Below are 21,181 nucleotides of genomic sequence, written 5' to 3'. Positions count from 1 at the left end.
GTTTCCACTGTAAACTTCCTTCTGGATGTTTTTTCATTTTAGCTTGGCTTTCCTGTGGGATAAAATTACAGGGCCTGAATGTTTTGGGATGGAAACTTTTTTTCTTTTTTTAATAAGGAATGAATGCATGCTACTAAAAACTATGTGCGTTTTCTTGCATTTTATAACATTTTATCATAAAAGTCTTAAAAGTACTGATATGTATTTTTTCTTTCTTTAGTGATTAAAAATATATTAGATGTTGTGACTCCATACTCATAAAGTTTTTCTTTGGTGTTGGAGTTTCTCCTCTTAAAATGACCACTGTCTTCAATGTATTTATCCAAGTTAAGAGAATGTAAATCATTTTATGAGCTACTGGAAAATACAGAGAGCAATGATATCTTGAATGAACATATGGATACCTATACCAAGTTAAGAAAAAATGAACTGCTTATAATTTATACGCTTAATCCTTAGACCTTCATTAGTAAATGTATTCATTGGTCTTTGTTTTAAATTTTAGTAAAGTGTTTTTGGAGACAGGCCAAGACTTAGAAGACCCCTCATATCCACTGACCGTCTTCTAATGGATGACTGGTTTCTTGTCTCTGGTCTCAGATGACTGGACTGAGTGGCCACTTGACCCAAGACGATCCAATCAATAGGCAGGCCTTTGGTTTTGGCAGTAATCTGGCCCAGAGACTCTAGTCAGCAGAGATGAGAGTGACTTGATGTACCAATCAGAACACTAAGTTTGACCTTGGCATAGAGCCATTGAAGGAAGGAATAGAAGCTGAAGACACAAGAAAAAAGAGGGTGTGTTAGTGCTGGGGTCATAGCATAGGATTCTGCAAATTCTTGCTGTTATGTGGTTCTGCCTTTACCAATGCTTTACTGAAGTGACTCTTATCAAGGTCACCTCCAAATCTGATGGACTTATGTCTGTTAGCAGCATTTGATACTTATCTGCATTCTCTTTGTGGAAACCTACTCTTCTTTGGCTTCTGTGATACTACTTAGGTTTTCTTTCTACATCTGGTGGTTTCTTCTCATTCTCTTTGATAGTTCTTTCTCCTCTTCTCAACTTGTACGGGTTGGATTTTTTTTTGGGGGGGGGAGGGCTCCCTGTGCTTCATTTTCTGCACTCTCACCATGGGTGATCTCATTTATCCCGTTGGCTTTAAGGCCATTTATATACCGCTGGCTCTCATACTTCTGCCTTTAGCTTTGACCTTACTTACTTCAAACTTTGGTCTTATATATGCAATTACTGACTGGACATCTTTAGGTATATGTTTCCAGACATCTCCAACTTAACACATTCTCAGTGGAACACTTGATTTCCCCACCAAACTATCTCTTCTTTTACTTGATAACTCCTCTATTCACCTAGCTGTTCAAACCAGACAGCTGAGTCATCTTTGAGTCCTCTGTGTGTCTTGCCTTCTATTCACCGTCATACTTTGCCCCAGAATCATTACTTTCAGCAAGTACTGTTGCTTCTGCCTCCAGTAGTTATCTCTAATTTGTCCACTTTGCCGTTATTGTGACTCTGTAGCAGTAGTCCCCAACTGGTTTCCCTGCTTCTCTTGAATGAATTGAGTTCATTCAGTTCATAGCAAGCAGAGTATCTTTTTAAAAACACAAATCATATGCTGTGTCTCTCCCTCAGGTTTTAATGCTGCCATGTTTTTTCACTGCATCTGCAGTTAAACCCAAACTCCTGACCTTTTAATATTCTCTTCATCTTGGCTTTTTTCACACAATTGTCCTGACATTGCTAATTAAAATTTAATATTAAAATCAAATGCGTATGGGTTTATACTTCTGAGTTTCCAAAAACTTGAATGGACTTGGTTTTTCCCCCTTTTATCTTTTCTCCTTTTTCTTATTCTTTCTCCTAATTTAATAAAATCACACCTTCCTTGGGGCACCTGGCTGGCTCAGTCAGTAGAGCATGTGACTCTCGATCTCAGGGTTGTGAGTTCAAGCCCCACATTGGGTGTGGCGCCTGCCTACATACATACATACATACATACATACATACATACATACATACAAAAATTACACCAAAAGTGAATCACAACTAGCTCTTAGCTGCCCAAGTCTTTGAACTGATTAGGTATCTCTCAGACCTCCTTGATAACTGGATTGTTTCATTAGTGTCAGGGGAATTTCTTCAAGGCTACTGGAGAAGTTTTTCTGATTAAATAGGTCATACACTATTATCATTGGAAGAAGCATGGAACTGTGTGTGTGTGTGTGTGTGTGTGTGTGTGTCTTTAAGTAGGTTCCACGTCCAGTGTGGAGCCCAACGTGGGGCCCAAACTCATGACCCCAAGATCAAAACCTGAGCTGAGATCTAGAATTGGATGCCCAACTGACTGAACCACCCATGTGTCCCTACTTTTTGTTTTTGGTGACCATTCATTCACCTTCTTGGTTCTGTGTCCCATTACACACTGAGCTTTCTGCCTCATTGTCAGGTTTTCTTCATTTTGTCTCTAACTGTCCCACGGTTCCATTAAAAATTTTATTTTTTTAATGTTTATTCATCTTTTGAGAGAAAGAGAGAGTACAAGTTGGGGAGGAGCAGAGAGAGAGGAAGGAGCAGAGAGAGGGAGACACAATCTGAAGCAGGCTTCAGGCTCTGAGCTGTCAGCACAGAGCCCTACGTAGGACTCAAACCCACGACGGCGAGATCATGACCTGAGTGAGCTGAAGTCTGATGCTTAACCAACTGAGCCACCCAAGCACCCCCACCATGGTCCCATTTTTAACCTTCTGTTCTTTGTTGTCCATTTGGTCTGTTATTGTTGTATCTGTTATTTGCTCTATTCCTTTGGCTTTCACCTTACTAGGAAAACTCTAAAATCTCTACTCTCAGAGGCGCGTGGTGGCTCAGTTGATTAAGCATCTGACTTTGGCTCAGGTCATGATCTCACAGTTTGTGAGTTTGAGCCCGCATCAGGCTCTGTGCTGACAGCTCAGAGCCTGGATCCTGCTTCGGATTCTCTGTCTCCCTCTCTGCCTCTTCCCTGCTTATACTCTCTCTCTCTCTCTCTCTCTCTCTCTGTCTTTCTCTCAAAAATAAATAATAAAATATTTAAAAGAAAGAAAAGAAAGAAAAGAAAGAAAAGAAAGAAAGAAAGAAAGAAAGAAAGAAAGAAAGAAAGAAAGAAAAAGTAAATCTTTCCTCCCTAGGTTATAGCCCCATGTTGCCAAAACTATCTTGCACTAATCTGCACAAACTGTCTTGTTAAACTGACTTCTCTGTCATGGGCTTCCATTTTTACTAGCGTATCATCCTCCAAACCTGGAAGCATTAGTAATTTTTGACTACCTTTCCTTTTCGTTACATCTGATATGACAAAATATCCTCTTGCTTTCATCTTTTAAAGGTATCTCAGACTTCCTTTTCTAGTGTTCATCCACTGCCATCAGCTTAGGATAGGCTCTTGTAATTCTTCACGCTTGGCTTTGGTGACAGTGTTTTCGCACATTTGACTGCCTCCCTCTGAAGCTCCCTACAGCACTTACTTATTACTAGCCCAACATATCTCTGTGGTCACTACATGAAACCTAGATTAGTCCGCATTTTTTAAGGTCCTTCATGGCCGGGTTTGTTTGAATTCTTCACTCTTGTTTCCTCTTACCCCCAGTCCACTGTCTCCTCTGCCTAGGCATGCATATCTTCTCACATTTCACCTTGTAATGTGCTCGCTCTTAACCTCCAAGCTCTTCCTGCCTAAGATGTCTTCTTACATGTCCTGTGTTTATCCGTTGTCCTAGTCATGCTTCCCTTCAGTCCCATTACTGTCTGGGAGCAGTTCAACCTACTTCATGTCTTCTTGACCTTAGGCTGTGCCAGTGACAACAGTGGGTTGTTATCAGAATGTAGAGGGGATCAACAGATATCAAGTGTTCCAGAACAGTTAAACAGCTAAACCTCTGTGTCCTTACATTTCCTTTAAGTAAATTAAATCCAAACAGAAAGAATGTTGAAGTCTTTACATAAAGTAAGGCAGGTTAGGCGCAAAGGAAAATGTTGGAAGGCCATAGAAGACTTAAAGTCATCAAGTGTTTGAGAGACTTACCACCGCCAAAAGTATTAACAGAAGTAACAAGCCAGCTAGAGCATCTGTATAACCCCTTGTAGCTGCATTTTACTTGGTGCAAAGTGGAGGGAGATGACTGAACTCATGTCTGATTCTGTTTGTATCATAGGCTCTATTAGGAAGATTAACCTTTCCAGATGGTCCCTCTAGTGTATGTTGTAGGTATTAAATGAAAAAACAGCAGTGGTTAGTGATAAGCAAACTCATGTTACCCTTTAGCAGAGGTGATAGAGTTGTACAAGTTGCAGATCGCCTGGGTCTGAGGCTCAGCAGGGCCCCTTTCTAGCTATGTGAAAGTCACGAAATACCTCCAGGACTCAATATACGACACGTAAAGTAAGGATGATAATAAATCCCACTTCGCAGCACTGTGGAGAGGATTAAATGAGTTAATACATGTAAACTGCTTAGAACAATGACTGTCTCAGAGTACGTGCTTATTAAGTTTTTACTATTATTACGTATAGATGATATGACTGGGAAAAGATGACTCATTCCAGATTTTCAGAAAGGACTATTTGTTGTGAAACAGGAAATGGCTCTTCCGAATGTGTGTCTTTTTTTCATGCCTGATCTGTCCTTGGTGCCCCTTGTTTATTTTGACTTATCTATTCATTAACAAATATCTTGTAACATTGTTTATAGTGTTGCAGATCCTTAAAAGAGCAGGTTGTAGAAGGTCGTGGTATTTTCAAAGAGGACAGATGCTGAAAAAGACTGTAGTGAGGGTTGTGTGAATGAGGGTGTCCTGGTCCAACTGGAGCGCCCCCCCCCCCCCCCCCCCCGCTAATATCTGTTGATAAAGGTGCCTTATGATCCTGTGAAAGTAGATTAGTTGTCGCTTGAGGGGCTGTAAGTAATTTGCCCATTTTATGTCTGAAATTCCCATGGTTAAAATTTGGCCATCAGATGAAGCTATTTTGTTATTGTTTCTGTGAAGTCTTTGCAAAATTATAAATACGTTTCTTTGGAGGGATAAATGCATTGTCCTTTTAGCAGCCAAGGTAGTCAGCCAATCATATTTTCAGAAAGCAAGTGCAGATTTTTGTAGGTGTGGAAAGGACATGAGCACAGGTGTGATTGTGGTGGAAATACTGGGTGCCTTGTGGGGGAAGGGGGTTGGAGGTGGGCTGTAAAAAGGGAGGTAGAGGAGGGGGACATTCATTGCTCTGACGTCCACATGCTTACCGCCACCTGTGTCTGTCTAAATCAATGTCAAAGAACTATTTTATTTGATGTAAAATTTACCGTACTTTCTGGTTCTATGTGATGCAGCTGCTCTACACCATTGCTAATAAAACTAAATCCCATGCCGCCTCAGTTTTTATATCTGTAAAATGAGAATATTAATGCCTACCTTGCGGGATTTTTATAAGGCTCCAGAACACTGTAGGTCCTCGCCAAGAGCTTTTTCCTTTCCTGTCTCTCAACTTGGTCCATGAAATTTAGATACTTAATAGCATTTTCTTGCTCTTATTTATATTATATATGTTAATCTTACTGCCCACCAGACTGTAAATTTCATTGTGGATAAGTACCTTTTCTTCCCCCTCCATTCTGTGTCTCATGTGCTCTTATAGTGCCTTTTACTTTTTTTTTTTCCATTTATTTTCCTTTCATTCTTTCATTCCTTTTTTCTGTTTTACAGTAATTTATATGACTATTTAATTAGATTTTCTTCCTTTTTGGTCTGTAAGCTTCCTGAAGGCTATTATCTTATTTGATTTTGCTGAGAAATGTAAATTACAGCCTAGACCCATGCCTGGCATGCAAAAAGTGTTCTGTAAATATTTGTGGAATAAATGAACGGATGATTGATCATTAAGTTAAACATAGTAGGTTCTAAGCAAATACTTGTTCTGGGAAGGTTGAAACTACCTATCATACTCCTTCCAGACGTAGCCTGAAGCCTTGTAAGAGGCTGTAAAAATTTTGCAGAATTTTAGCTAATGCCTTAGATCTTTAAATAACAGGGTGTGTGGAAAAGAGAAAAGGTTTACAGAATACTTTGAAGTGGTTTAGTACTTCATGATATTTTAGTGGGAGGTCAATAATGTTTGTTATGAATATGTTATAAGAAACTCTTAAGTGTAAATTACTATTATTTTAGTTAAGATTTAGAAGTATTAACATCTTTGAATGCTAATATGAAAATTTAGATTCGAAGGACAAAGCTGTCAAACATTGTTTTGTTTCCTTTGCAAACTTTGCATCAGCCTGATTATATCTTTAAAAAGTTAAAAAATATTTTTTTAATGTTTTTAATTATTTTTGAGAGGGAGAGGGAGAGAGAAAGAGAGAGAGAGAATATGCAAACGGAGGAGGAGCAGAGAGAGAGGGAGACAGAGAATCCGAAGCAGGCTCCAGGCTCTGAACTGTCAGCACAGAGCCTGACGCGGGGCTTGAACTCTATAACTGCAAGATCATGACCTGAGCCGAAGTCGTACACTTAACCGACTGAGTCACCCAGGCACCCCTGAAAAAGTTTATTCTGAAAGAGAGAGAGAGAGCATGCATATGCACGAGTGGTAGAGGGACAGAGGGGGGGGGGGTGAGAATCCCAGGCAGGCTCTGTGCTGTTAGCAAGGAGCTGTACACAGGGCTTAATCTCATGAACTGCGAGATCATGACCTGAGCCAAAATCCAGAGTTGAACGCTTGACCTGCTGAGCCATTCAAACGCCCCCAAACCTGATTACATCTGAAGTGAGGTTTGAGGATGTCTGAGAACCGGGTGTGTCCTGATCTTGGCAGTGCTTCTCCAGACTGTTGAATTCTTCATAAATGTTTGCTTTTCTGTTCCGCAGACTCTGTTAGTCTGTCATTCATTCATCCAAATGCTATGTCCCTTCGTCCTCCAGGACTCTGGCACATTGCTGGTGCATGTCCTGGCGCCCGAATTACCCACACATCAAACTGAGTCAGTGCCTTCACCTTTCCTATAGTCACATTACCGTTTTACTTGGAAGTAATCGCACTGGATATTAGTAGGATGAGCCCAATCTTTTTTTTTTTTTTTTAATGTTTGTTTATTTTCGAGAGGGAGAGAGCAAGAGAGAGAGAGAGAGAGAGAGAGAGAGAGACAGAAAAGGAGAGAGAGGAGAGTGTGGGGGAGGGGCAGAGAGACACATACAGAATCCAAAGCAGGCTCCAGGCTTTGAGCTGTCAGCACAGAGCCTGATGTGGGACTGGTTCTCTCATGAACCATGAGATCATGACCTGAGCTGAAGTTGGACGCTTAACCAGCCGAGCCACCCAGGTGCCCAGGTTGAGATCAGTCTTATTTTTTTTTTCAATATGGCTTGCACAACTGGATATATAAACAAAAGAAGGGAAGAAGCCCTATATGCATCAGCACTTGCTGTTGTTTGTTTGATAAGTGTTTTTTTTTAACCTGACATTTATTGAACATTTTCATGTACCAGGCACTGTGTAGAACATTTTATGTATGTATTATCTCATGAAATTCTCAAGCTATGTCTGTGACAGAGCTACTATTCTTAGACTCATTTTGTAAAGGACACAAAGGCTCAGCCGTGCTTTTTAACAACAATTTACTAACTGAAATTTATTGAGCACCTAATGCGTTCTGAATGTTATTCCATGTGTTTTTATTTTTATTCACTCACTTAACCCTTAAGTCAACCAAATGAGGTAGGTACTGTTATTATGCCCTCATTTATACACGAGCAAACTGAGGCACAGAGATTCACCTATGGTTCCCCAGAAGGAAGTGGCAAAGCCAGACTTGGAATCCAGGCAGTCTGCTTTTGTAGCCCATTGTCTTTCACTGTCACACCACGTGCCCCAAATTGTCTGGCTGGTACATGGTAGAGAGTGTATCCAGCTCAGGCTCCCTGACTTTAAAGTGTGGGTGTGTGTGACCGTAAGAAGAGCTTCAGCGTCTGGAAGAATGCAGAATGGGTTTACATTTTTTTTCAAGTTTCCCAGTTGTGCTAAAAGAAATTGACCTAAGTTGTAAATGTTTCTGTGTTTCTCCAGGATAACAACGGACAGACTTTTGAGATAGTGGACTTCGTTGCCCAGCTTAGTTTGCGTTTTATTACTCTTAATAATGCCAGATCTTATTTTTTATATTTGGTCTGGCTTCTTAAGGAGGAGATACAGTTATTGAATATGTTTTCTGAAAGGGAAAGTCATGGTACAACTGAAGAGAAAATGTTTGTACTATTTGGTGGCATGTTTAGCTAAGCCCTAGAGTACCACATTGGGCATAGAATGCGGACTTACATCAGGCTTCAGAAAAAAGGCTTGTGTTTGGAATCGCCTGATTAGCATGCAGATCTTTAGATTTCAGTGACTTTTTCTACCCTTGCTGACAGCCGGTTTGTGGCCAGGAAGGCAGTAGCAAAGAAAGGACTTAAGTTGTGGACATGCTGGCTTACACTGGTATCCTGTCTTACCATTCAGTGTTTTAAAATGCTTCTTTGCTCTGAAAGTGTTAAGCTTTCCAGACACATATTCTTTGTCTTTTATAAAATGTTTGTATTACTGTTGTTTAAGTTTCAGTTTTGGAGTCATACACTCACAATTGTGCATACCTGTATAACACATCCATAAATACATACTTGTAAGTCTCCACCTTTCTACCGCTATTATTTTTATACATCCTGGAAAAATAAGGTTTTAAAATGGACTTCATTTTTCTTAGTATGATGTTTCAAATGTGAACTTTGGATTTCGTCAATGCTTATATGTGGGCTACGTTTATGTTTAATTTATATTGTAGTATGCCTTGTATGAAGCATACACGAATTCCACAGTAAGTGGTGTCTCCTACATGCTGTCCCTGGGTTTTGTTGCCCAGATTATGACTTTAATTATAAATGTACACTCTTTATTACTCTTGGGATTAGAGGTCATTCCATCAGTGTAGTCCCTCAGTCCTGTCACTCTCAGGAGCTTAAGGGCTCATATTTAAAACTCCCAACGGAGGTTCAGAAATAGCATCTCTAAGCTGGCATTGCAGCATTGGATTGACTCTTTTTTATGCTTTAAATCTTTTTTTTTTAAGCTTAAAGATTTTGTTGGTGTCAACTTACGTTGTGAAATAATAGGCAGTGGGCTTAATTGATGTTAATGTGATATCTGTTTCTCTATGCATCTATCTAATTTGTTTTTAAACCTTGTATCGTATTGTTAAAGTAGCTGCAGGTTCATCCCATCCTGAACTGATTCACATTGATGTTAATCCTCAAAACAAATGGAAAGTACACAGGCCATTTTTTATCCCTTGTAGAAGTAATCTCTGGGGGAGGGGAAGCCCTCAAGTACCTGAAGTACTTGAAAATAATGTGATCTTTTATTTTATTTTTCTCCCTTTCTTTATTCCTTCCCTCCTCCCTTCCTTCCTTCCTTCCTTCCTTCCTTCCTTCCTTCCTTCCTTCCTTCCTTCCTTCCTTCCTTCAGCGGGAGTGCTTGCCGAACATTTGTAATTCCATTAATTTATTTCTTTACCTTATAACCACAACATAAGTAAAAATAGTCTTTTTGAAGGTTTTTTTGGCTCATACTTTGGAACTCAGCTAGAACAACAATGTTGACTCTTGTGTACATCTTGGGAGTTTGTTCTATTAATTTCATTTTTTAAAAAGTTTTTTTATTAAAAAAATTTTTTTTAATGTTTATTCATTTTTGAAAGATGGAGACAGAGCACAAGTAGGGGTGGGCAGAGAGAGAGGGGACACAGAATCTGAAGCAGACTCCGGGCTCCGAGCTGTCAGCCCAGAGCCCGACGCGGGGCTCGAACCCACGAACCGTGAGATCATGACCTGAGCCGAAGTCGGATGCTCAACCGACTGAACCACCCCAGGCGCCCCCTATTAATTTCTTTTTATCAGATTATGATTTTATGACTTTCTCCTGGTCTCAAAAGCCAAGTGCGGAAGAGAAGATGAATTATGGTGTGTGAGGGTTTTAAATACTATAGATGGCCTTTGTTTGATTAAAGTTTGATATTATTAGAATAAAATTTCAACAAAAATTTAATATTTCTAGAAGTGCTTCAGAATTTATTAAGTGGTTTAAAAATAATTTTAAAGCTATGCCAAAAATGCTAAATATATTTCTATACAGAAAATAGTTTTAATGAGAGCTATGAAACAAGGAATTGATTCTATGCTGTATGTTATAGGTACTTGATAGATGTGTGTCAAATGAGTGACAACTTTGTGAACAGCATTTTCCATCCTACAAATGGCTTTTTCACTTAATCCTCACTCAACCCTGGGAGGTACATTTCCTCAATTTTATGGATGAGGAAACTAAGGCTCAGAGAAATAAGTGGCTTGTCCAGTGTCACCTAGTAAACAGTAAAGATACGATTCCAGCTCAGGACCAGCGTCGAGGCCAAAGTCTAAAAGCGATTCACAAGGCCCAAGATGACCTACGCTACTCATACCTCACTCTTCTGATCCATCTCCCCCACTTTTCACTTTTCATGTGGATCCAGCCACGTTTGCTTCTTTGCAGATGCTCAGATTCACCAGCACGCTCCCTGCTGCAGAGTTCCTTTGCACTTTCTATCCCCGTTGTTGGGCCCGTTTTCCCCCAGATGCCCTTTGGGCTGACTGCCTCACCTCCTTCAAGTGTTTGCTCAGATGCTGTCTTCCAGGTGAATACTGTCCGCCCCCAGCATACCACTGCTCAGCATACTGGTTTCCCCCATAGTGTATACCATATAATGTATTCACTCGTTCATTCATTCATTTACCCGTTCATTTTTTTTAAGTTTCTTTATTTTGAGAGAGAGAGTATGAGCAGGGAAAGGGTAGAGAGAGAGAGAGAATCCCCAGCAGGCTCTGCACTGTTAGCACAGAGCCTGATGTGGGGCTCAAACTCGTGAACCAGGAGATCGTGACCTGAGCCGAAACCAAGAGTCAGACACTTAACAGACTGGGCCACCCAGGCACCCCGTATTTATTTTTTTTACTTGCAATTACTTGTCTTCTTGTGCTAGAATGTAAAATTCTTTGAGGGAAGGAATTTTAGTGTCTTCGTTATGTTATCCCAGCAGTGCTTGGCCCTTCGTGGGATTTCATTGAATATTTGGTGAATGAATAAGTGAATGCAAAGCCTATGCCATTTGCACTAAACCTTCCAACTTTTCTTTTTTCTTTTTTTACTATTTATTTATTTTTGAGAGAGTGTGAATGAGGGAGGGTCAGAGAGAGACGGGGACAGAGGATCCGAAACAGGCTCTGTGCAGAGAGCCTGATGCAGGGCTTGAACTCATGAACCATGAGATCATAACCTGAGCTGAAGTCAGATGCTCAGCTGACTGAGCCACCCAGGCACCCCTAAACCTTCCTCCTTTTCATTTATTAATGGCACACTTGGCAAAATTATCAGGTTATTTTTGCTGTGGAGGGCATTCCAGATTATACTGTTTCATTAATGTTGTACATTCATCTTCATTTTGAGTCTTTTTCTCTCATCCTTGAGTAAAAACTATTCTGTTTATTTTAGAAATCAACTAAATTAAAAAAAATTTTTTTAATGTTTATTTTTGAGAAAGAGACAGACACAGCGTGAGCAGGGGAGGGACACACACACACACACACACACACACACACACACACACACACACACAATCTGGAGCAGGCTCCAGGCTCCGAGCTGGCAACACAGAGCCCGATGTGGGGCTTGAACCCATAAATTGTGAGATCATGACCTGAGCCGAAATCGGATGCTTAACTGACTGAGCCACCCAGACGCCCCTCAACTAAATTTTTTTAAAAGAAATTTTGCCGACACTTTGCCTTTTTTTCAAAAAAATTATTTATTTATTTTGACATAGAGAAAGCATGAGTCAGGGAGGGGCAGAAAGAGAGGGAAAGAGAAGGGGAGAGAGAGAATCCCAAGCAGGCTTTGCATTGTCAGCACAGAGCCTGACAAGGGGCTCAAAGCCATGAACTGTGAGATCATGACCTGAGTTGAAGTTGGGTGCTCAACCGACTGAGCATCCCAGGCGCCCCCCAACTAGATTTTTTTTAATGAAGTGTTAGAAAAGAAGACATTATTTTATTAGATTGGTAGGGGGAGGTGATATTTTCAAGAAACTAAGGACCTGCCTTTTTTAGCTAGTTTTTTGTCAAGGAACCTGGCCTATTATTTCCTTTTTATGCTCATAAATATTGTATCATTAAAAACCATCCTTGTCTGTCTGTCTTTTCTTCCTTCTCTCATTCCTTCCACCTTTTTGGAAACGTAACTGCCATGTAACATTGTATAAGGTGTGTAAGCATGTGGCTAACACTTCCATCTGGTCACATAATTACTATTTCTTTCTTGTGGTGAGAATGTTTAAGATCTCTCTAACTTTCAAGTGTATGTTATTATATACATAGATCCTGAAACGTACTCATTTTATAATTGGAAGCTTGTTCCTCTTTGACTAACGTCTCTCCATTTCCCTCACCCTCGAGGCCCTGGTAACCATCATTCTGGTCTCTGTTTCTGAGAGTTCGGCTTGTTTACATTTCACATATAAGTGAAATCATATAGTATCTGTCCTTCTCTGATTTACTTTGCTTAGTCCATCTTTCCTTAGGTGTTTTTTTGTTTGTTTTATTTTGTTTTGTTTTGTTTTTTGAGAGAGTGCAGGGGCATGAGTAGGGGAGGAGCAGAGGAAGAGGGAGAGACGGTCCTAAGTGACAGGAGGCTCAGTCTCAATCTCAGGACCATGAGTTCGTGACCTGAGCCAAAATCAAGAGTTGGGCGCCTGACCTAGAGTGAGCCACCCAGGCACTGCCATTCTTACCCGGGTGCCCCCATTCTTATTTTTTAATTTTCATTTTATGACTTGGTATTAAAATATTGGAATAATTCATTTTATTTAATATTCATATTGAACCTTTCCCTCTATCCTGCAGTATAATTTTATTTCTAGAGGAATAAAGTTCTAATTTACAATTAGAAACATGGAGAAAGAAGATTCAATATGTAGAATTTATTGATTAAACCTGTGTCTGTTGTGTACTTACCATATTCTAGAAACTCCTCCTTGGATCTGGGTATTTAAAGATAAACAAGACACGTGTTTGATTCACTGGTTTAAAAAAAAAAAAAGTACCAGTATAATGTGGCAAGTTCTTGACTGGAGGTGTGTATAAAATTTTGTGGAAATTTTTATCTTAGGTAGTTTCTAAGGACTGCATGGCTGCCGTAAAATGAAGAGCTCTACTATTGTGGGTATGTGTTATCTTCTCAGCTTTTCTGGTCATCTAAACACAGTTGAAATTGGTATGTCAGTATGGCTAGAACTCTGTTATCCATGCTACAGACAGGTGTTGGAACAAAGTGGCGATACGGCCCAAAGGTCCCCAGATACAGGCTGTGGGAAAGTTGTTCCTGGTGCCTGGCAAAGTGAGCACTAAGTAGAGGGAAGGAAGGGCAAGGCAGAGAACACACGATGATCTGTGCATGGGCACGTGCCACCGTCCGTTTTGAGGAAGGATTGTCTTTTATTCTGAGATTGCCCTTCTCTTCTTTTATTATTCAAAAGAGCTTTCTGTTTATGAAATTATAGTGAAAATATGGTGGCTACTTACTGTTTTCATGACTTTATCTGAAAAACAATGTTAGCTTGGTCTTTTTTGTAATTGTATTGATATAGAAAATCCTCAAAAAAGGGAATCATTGACAAAGATACTTTTGAACGCTGTGTCCTGCAGCCCTTTTTTGGGGGTGGGGGGTGAAATAGCCCAGCATGCTACAGGAGTTTCTTGTGTTCAGAGGCCCTGGTTCCATCTCTGGAAATAAGCCCTTAGGTGATGAATTAATAATAGACTTATGGGGTGTCTGGGTGGCTCAGATGGTTAAGCATCCAACTCTTGATTTTGGCTCAGGTCATGATCTTGCTGTTCATGAGTTCGAGCCCAGCATCTGGCTCTGTGCTAACGGTGTGGAGTCTGCATTAGCCAGAGGCTTTGGTGGCTTTGGTCCTGTGGGTGATTTTGGTGGCAGGAAAGTAATCTACACCTATAATTAGGAATTGATCAATTTTTAAATATTTTATTTCTTGTCCTGACAAGTTTCAGTGACTGCCTTGGCATTAGAAGGTAAAACATGAGGGATAGCTAATATGAAGGGTTGGGAACAGAAATATTTATTAGAAGTTGTGTTCAGGGGCGCCTGGGTGGCTCAGTTGGTTGAGTGTCTGGCTTCAGCTCAGGTCATCATCTCACACTCCGTGAGTTCGAGCCCTGTGTCGGGCTCTGTGCTGACAGCTCAGAGCCTGGAGCCTGCTTCAGATTCTGTGTCTCCCCCTCTCTCTGCCCCACCCACCCACTCATGCTCTGTCTCTCTCTGTCTCAAAAATAAATAAAAACATTAAAAAAAATTAAAAAAAAAGTTGTGTGCGTATGCATGTTTTGTATGTGTGGACATGTGTGTGTGCATGTATGTTTTTCTCTCTTCTGATTGGAACATAGTGTCAAAATAATATGAGAGCCTTGAATCCTGTAATTTTGCTGCTGCAGCCACTGGTTTGCATCAGTGGTGACCTTTGGGTTTTGCTTATAAGTGGAGAGCAGGTATTTTTCAGCTTTTGGGAAAGGAAAACTGGAGAGATCCACGGAAGAATAATAACAAATACATGTTGATTGTCCAAGCTGAGCAGAATAATTAATATATTGTCATTTAGAACTTTAAGTTACCTATCTACCATTGATCACTAGTTCGGTTCTGATTTTATGCTGTTTACGTTTTAAAATACCTAAATGCTTGTAGAAAAGTCCATCAGATTTTCCTTTGCTTTTTTTAGATTACAGCTCCTCTTAAACAAGTGTCTAACCATGACAGCTTATCCGTAGAGCTCCAGTGGCGGTGGTGGTATTGATCACAGTCACCATCACCACCATCGTCGTCGTTACTGGTGTGGGCTCTGGGGTAAGACGACCTGGATTCGCATCCCAGCTGCAGCCCTTAGTAGTGGGTAATGTTGTGCAAGTGATTTAGCTGTTCTGGTCCCCAGTCCTTTCTTCTGAAGAACTGGGATATTAATAGTGGCCACTCATAAGGTGTTCTGAGGATTAAAGGGGGATGATTCCTGTAAGGAGCTTAGTATAGTGCTTTGCACTAGTCTGTGTTCATTATCATTGTCATTCTTTTTACCTTGAAGCATCAGTACTGGCCTTTTCTGCTTTTCAGTTTATTGCTTAAACTTGTTTAATACTCACACCCTGGTCTCATTTTTTGGATACTGGATACTGTTTCATCTGTGTAGCCATTCTATGAGATGTACTTTTTACTTATTTTGTTTTTTAAAGTTTATTTATTGATTCATTTTTTTTTTTTTGAGAGAGAGAGAGAGAGAGAGAGAGAGAGAGAGAGAGAGAACGTGGGGGAGGGGCAGGCAGAGAGAAAAGGGAGAGAGAGAATCTTAAGCAGGCTCTGTGCTGTGGGGCTCCCTCTCACGTGAGATCATGAGACGTGTTTTGAACCTGTGGGAAAAGCACATGCTAGTAATCAGCCAAGTGTTTCCTATCTTATTAATAAATTGGAAGGAGTTCTAAAAGCAGCCAACTGTACATTCACTTCTTTATGGCCCAGGAGAGGAAGGAATGCTTTCACTGTTGTAGATATTTCCAGGGACCTTCCTTTTCTTGGAAATGGCAAGTTTTCACAGTTAGTTTTTTTTTTTTAATTGCTGTTTTTATCTTTTTTTTTTTTTTTTTTGGAGAGGGAGAGAGTGAGTGGGGGAGAGGGAAGAGAATTTAAGCTGGCTCCACGGTGAGCCCAACATGGGGCTTGATCCTATGACCCTGGGATCATGGCCTGAGCCGAAATCAAGAGTGAGATGGCTGAACCGACTGAGTCACCCAGGTGCCCCTCACGGTTAGTTTTCAGTGAACTAAAAAGAGAAAGAATTTCAAAGGTGAAGAAGATGAGAGAAGGATTTTGTAGTTATTACTTTAAAAACTGGCCTCACATTGAAATCACTTGGGATGCTTTTAAAAAATACAGATATATAGTAGTGGAAATACCACACCACCACCACGGTCATCAATAGCAGAACACACGTTTTTGAACCCACTGCTTTGAATACAGTAATAAAGTAATTGGAATGGTGAAGTCTTCACTACTTTAACTACTGTGTTAGTTTCTTTATGTTGAAGTAGCTTGTGCAATCAACATGTTACAGACTAGTTCATAGGACATGAAGCCTCATATTATTACTTGGTTCATTAGAAAGACTTAGAGTTTTCTCTCCCCGTTTTGATGAAATATAGCTGGTTATATCTGCAATTTTGGGGGTGTCAAAAACAATTCCTAATTTAAACATAGTTCACTAATAAAATAGAATTCCATTTAGTTTTACCAAAATATGTGCTACGAGAGGAGAATGCCTCTCGTATCTGTGTTTAGAAGTAAACTAGGTGGCAAGGGTTTGGACAAAGCACATGGACAGTCAGGCAGGCATTTTACTGCTGGTACTAACATGCCATGCTTCAGTTCATCAAGGACTAGTTTTCTGTAAATGCAGTTTCATATGCTTTATGCAAATGAAAGTCTCGTTGACTTTATTGAAGTTTTAGAGGGTTGTATGTGACAGGGGTGGAGATTTACATACTTTAGGGAAAGTTGTAAGGGTTGAGGTGGGAGCTGGGATCAAAGACCATGTTTATATCCTCTATGTTGGTAACTTGATTTTTTGTGAGAGTGGGAGAACTGGATGTAAAAGGGCTGAGGAATGGCTTAGGACATTTTCAGGTGAAAAGCATTCTTAATTCTTAGTAGGATTTTATTGCAGATCTTTTGAATTAACATAATTGGTCATAAATATTTTTCATCAGGAGCTCAAGTAATGTTACTGCTGAAGCTTCCAATGCAAACATCATTTTAGAGAAATGTTTTTTCATTATATTTCCACATTCATTTTAATAGCCTATGTGTGAGTAAGTTACCAGCCCATGTCTTTTTTTAAAATGAATTTGCATTTTTTTCTGTGATGATATGACTAATAAATGTTATAATGATGTAAACCTTCTTTATTTATTTGATTGGTCTGTTTGCAAAGTGTGAATTTAATGTTCTGATTTTCACCAGCTTCAGTTGAATGGAGTCTTAGAGCACTAAACCCAAAGGACACCTAGTTTATGTTTTATTTCTTGTACTTTTGCTTTTTTTTTTTTTTTTTTTTGCTTTGCAAAGTCCTGAGTCAGGCCCTGCGGGAAGATGGGCCGATATTGGATCCATGATCCTGTGCCCCAAACATTAGTTGGGATGGAATAATGGAAGCTTGTTGACTAGGGAGGAATGAGTTTATTTTGCTAATTACAGACAAACACTAATAAACCGTCAGCTCTTGAAATCATAGTAAGGGTGAGGGGAGGTTCATGTGTGTGTATGTGTGCCCGTGCACGTGTGCAGGTAATGCGGAGGTGGGAGGTTGGGCTGTGTGGCTAAAGTGTATTTACACTCCTGTTGACTGTTCTTTGGACACAAGGAGAATCTTTGTCTCTTAATTTGAGCTTGCATCCTCCCTCTACTGTGGAATTCTATGTTCGTTTTCCCATTCCTTCTTGTTACTTGTCAATTTTAAAATTATTTGGGTATGAACACCTTGGAAGTGGGAGTAGTCCTTTTCCCTAGCTTATTGATGAAAATTGGAAGGAGGATGCTGAGAGATGCAATAGAAAAGGCATATGGGAGAAAATGAATGCTAAAAGAAAAAGAGGGACAGTACAGGGAGTAATGTAACTGCCAAGTTGATTGACCACTTAGCTGGTCACTAAATTATTTTCTTGGGTGAGAAACATATTCTGGAAATCAACATAATTTTGAGAGTTGTTCCAGAGCAGTAGAATCTGATTTTATGAATCTTATCCAAAACTATGAGAATTGATTCGGTTATCTCCTTTTTAAAGAAATACTAACATTGGTTGGATGGGTTGTTGTGCTCATGACCTTCATGGTATTATATAACCACTTATTGATTCCTCATTATTTATGGTTATGATTCTGTGGAATTCTTCTCCTGGGGGCAGGGGCAGCCTGTGTAGACCAGAGGTGTCCATTAGAAGAGAGACGACACAAGCATCCATCCACTGCCTGGTCTGCTTTGGGATTCTAAGATGACCTTTAATTTTTCTAATTTACATTTATTTCTAAATGTCTGTAATTTGTAATTTGTTTGTTTTCCTTCAATCTGAGTTATTTCAGAAGTGGTTAGAGTCTCAGGTGGCTTGCATTTGGGAGGTGGGTGACTTTGAACTGTTAAAATCTAGTGTTATTACATTATGGTTAGAATGCATTGCCTATGTGATTTCTGCTTTTTGTCATTTATGATCTTCTTTTTCCGACCTAGTACCTGATACTTTTGATTAACGTTTCTTTAAAAGATGTTTGTTATCTGCTTCTGGGACCGGTTCCATAAGACATTAAACTTATATCATTGAAACCTTCTGGGCTACTCAGAGTGTTTCTTTTCCGATACTGGCTTGTTCTACCTTTTCACATTACCCGTTTTCATAGCTCACTGGGATTAGGGAGATGAGGGCAAGGAGGTTGAGAGCAGCACAGCTATTTGAGGCAGTCAGAGGACCAGACAGTACAAGAGCCCTTTGCTCAGGCTGATTTAGGTCCTCCTTCAGTGAGAATGAAAAGAAATTTTTTTTAAATTGTTGCTGTAATTGAATTGTCTCTTTCAGGAATACTCCTCCCTCTTTTTCTTTCAGTCAGTCTTGATTACTTCTGTTATTTAAGTTAAGGAGAAGAGATCATTCAGAAGAATTTAGCCTGTGATAAAGAATAGCTTATTGCTGTGTGTGTTAATCTCGGGAATGGGCTAGAGGGAGGATAGAGAAGGGGTTCAGCCTGATCCTTTATGAATGGGGCATGTTGGAGATTACTTGTTGATTTCTCTGTGTTCTTCCTTTTCTTATCTCTTTGCACACACCCCATTTTATGAAGTCTGATATTCCTCTTGTCTTTTATTGAGTTTCATGGTTGCACGATGATGAACAGTCCTTGCTCTGGAGCCAGTGTGCCTGGGTTTGAATCCTGTCTTTCTGCTTGTTGGCTGTAGGATTCTGGGCAAGTCACTGAATTTCCTTGTGTCTTGATTTTTTCATTTGTTAAATTGGAAATAGTACCTACTGCATAGAACTGTTGTGGTATTATGTGAGATATAATACTTGAAAATGCTTAGAATAGTACACATAAATGTACCCAGTAGTGCTTAGTAAATGAAAGCGATTATTATTCCATTAGGCAGATGGATAGCCTGCTTCACATTTGTCTATGACATTACGTCAATTTGGATTAAGAATAAATTTCAACTGCCTAACATAAAAAAAGAGACCAAATGTTAATTGCCTGAATTTTAAAAATAGCCAAATATATGAATCTCTTGAGGTTTTTTGCAGCGACCACAATGATTAATCACTGTTGTCACTACTTGAATGATGGTTTGCTTTTTGGAGGAAAGGCTGTCACTTATAGACGCTTTCATAATTCGTATGTGCTGAGTTATGCAGTTCTCCATGTAAATGGTCTGGTTTTCAAGCCTTATTAAAGTTACTGTATCAAAAATAGGATTAATTAAAATCTCCTTTAAAGATTTTAACCTTAATGTTACAGTAATAAGATTGTTTTGTTCCCTGTGCAGCATCAAAACTTCCATTCAGCTTTGAGGTATGAGGTCTGACTTAGAACTTGCAGGACTATAGTCCTTAACCATCATGGTCCTATGCATGTAACTAGTCATTGGCTATGGATATATAGCCATTTTCATAAGCTGCTTAGTTTTGTTTACGTATTAATTAATTTTGAATGCTAAAAGCAGGTAGCAATTCAAGAGAAATTAAACTGATTAAACTCAGTTCTTATACTCTTTAGACTAGTTTTAATGGTATTTATTTATTTATTTATTTATGAAGGAGAGAGAGAGACAGAGCATGGGCGGGGGAGGAGCAGGGAGAGAGGGGGACATAGAATTTGAAGCAGGCTCCAGGCTCTAAGCTGTCAGCACAGAGCCCGATGCGGGGGCTCGAACTCACGAACTGTGAGATCATGACCTGAGCCGAAGTCGGACGCTCAACCGACTGAGCCACCCAGACGCCCCAGTCTTTAGACTAGTTTTAGACTAGATTTAGACTAGACTAGTTTCAGCTAGATTTTTTTTTTTTTTTGAATGTGATTAAGTCTAGGGACATAGAATACGATATCTCACAGCTTAAATCCCAAAGTCTTTGTAATACATTAGGCTTTTAGGGACCCATGGGGGTGGTGGCAGGGGAGGAAACTTACAGGTTAAGAATAATTTCTAAATTTATAACTTGTTTTCACTAAGAATAGCAGTGATGCTCTACATACCTTCAAAAATACTGACTACTTCTTGTTCCTTTGTATCTGGTAGGAAAATCCTGTGTTTTCAGGTGTCCTGCCCACTCTCATCTAGGCTTACCTGAAAGTTGATGTCAGCAGGCAGTGTTTTGGGAGAATTATCTCTGAGGTCCCGGGTACTTGGACTAGCACTTGGGTTGTGGGGTGTGAGCAGGGGAAGAGGGTTGTGGAGAGGAGTCACGTGGACCCTTTAAATAGGAGCCTGCCCTCACTGCCTTCTGCTAGGGCCGCTGGTGTTGTAAGGTGAGTGCTGCTAACTGTCGCACTTACCTCCAGAGAATAGGTGGCCTGTGCTTTACGGCTGCTGGAAAGCATTTACTGGGAAGCTGGCAACTGAAGGTGCTTGCAAGTGAGTGGCCAAACATTGTTAAAGTCCTTCTTGAGTGGTACAAAGGGAGTGTGGAAATGTGGTGGGAGACCTGGGCGCTGGGCCCAGCTCCGTAACTTATTCATTGTGGGACGACCTCAGTGATAGTCTCTAATTTTCTTTTTGGGAAAATAATATCATGCCACCTGCTTACCTTTAAGAGTGTTTTGAGGATTAATGAGTTACGTACCTTGGATGAAGGCAGGAGCCTGGTCATAATTTCATTGCCTTTTTAGAGAAGATCCAGTTTGGGGAATAAAGTAGTGAAAATAAAGGAATGGAATGGGCTGTCTACAACTTGATGTGTTTCACGTCCAGCTGTAAATCAGGTTTTCATTCTCACT

The 21,181-nt window shown here is 40.0% G+C and overlaps 1 protein-coding gene across 3 annotated transcripts in view; it reads left to right on the top strand.

The window, feature by feature from the left end:
* Positions 1–21,181, top strand: part of PPP2R5E (protein phosphatase 2 regulatory subunit B'epsilon) — a 143,686-nt gene that overhangs the window by 59,119 nt on the left and 63,386 nt on the right. The gene's annotated exons all lie outside the window — the stretch shown is intronic.

The sequence above is a fragment of the Acinonyx jubatus genome, chromosome B3 (assembly GCF_027475565.1).
Source record: "Acinonyx jubatus isolate Ajub_Pintada_27869175 chromosome B3, VMU_Ajub_asm_v1.0, whole genome shotgun sequence".
NCBI lineage: Eukaryota > Metazoa > Chordata > Mammalia > Carnivora > Felidae > Acinonyx > Acinonyx jubatus.
This window is presented reverse-complemented; position numbering and strand designations above follow the sequence as displayed.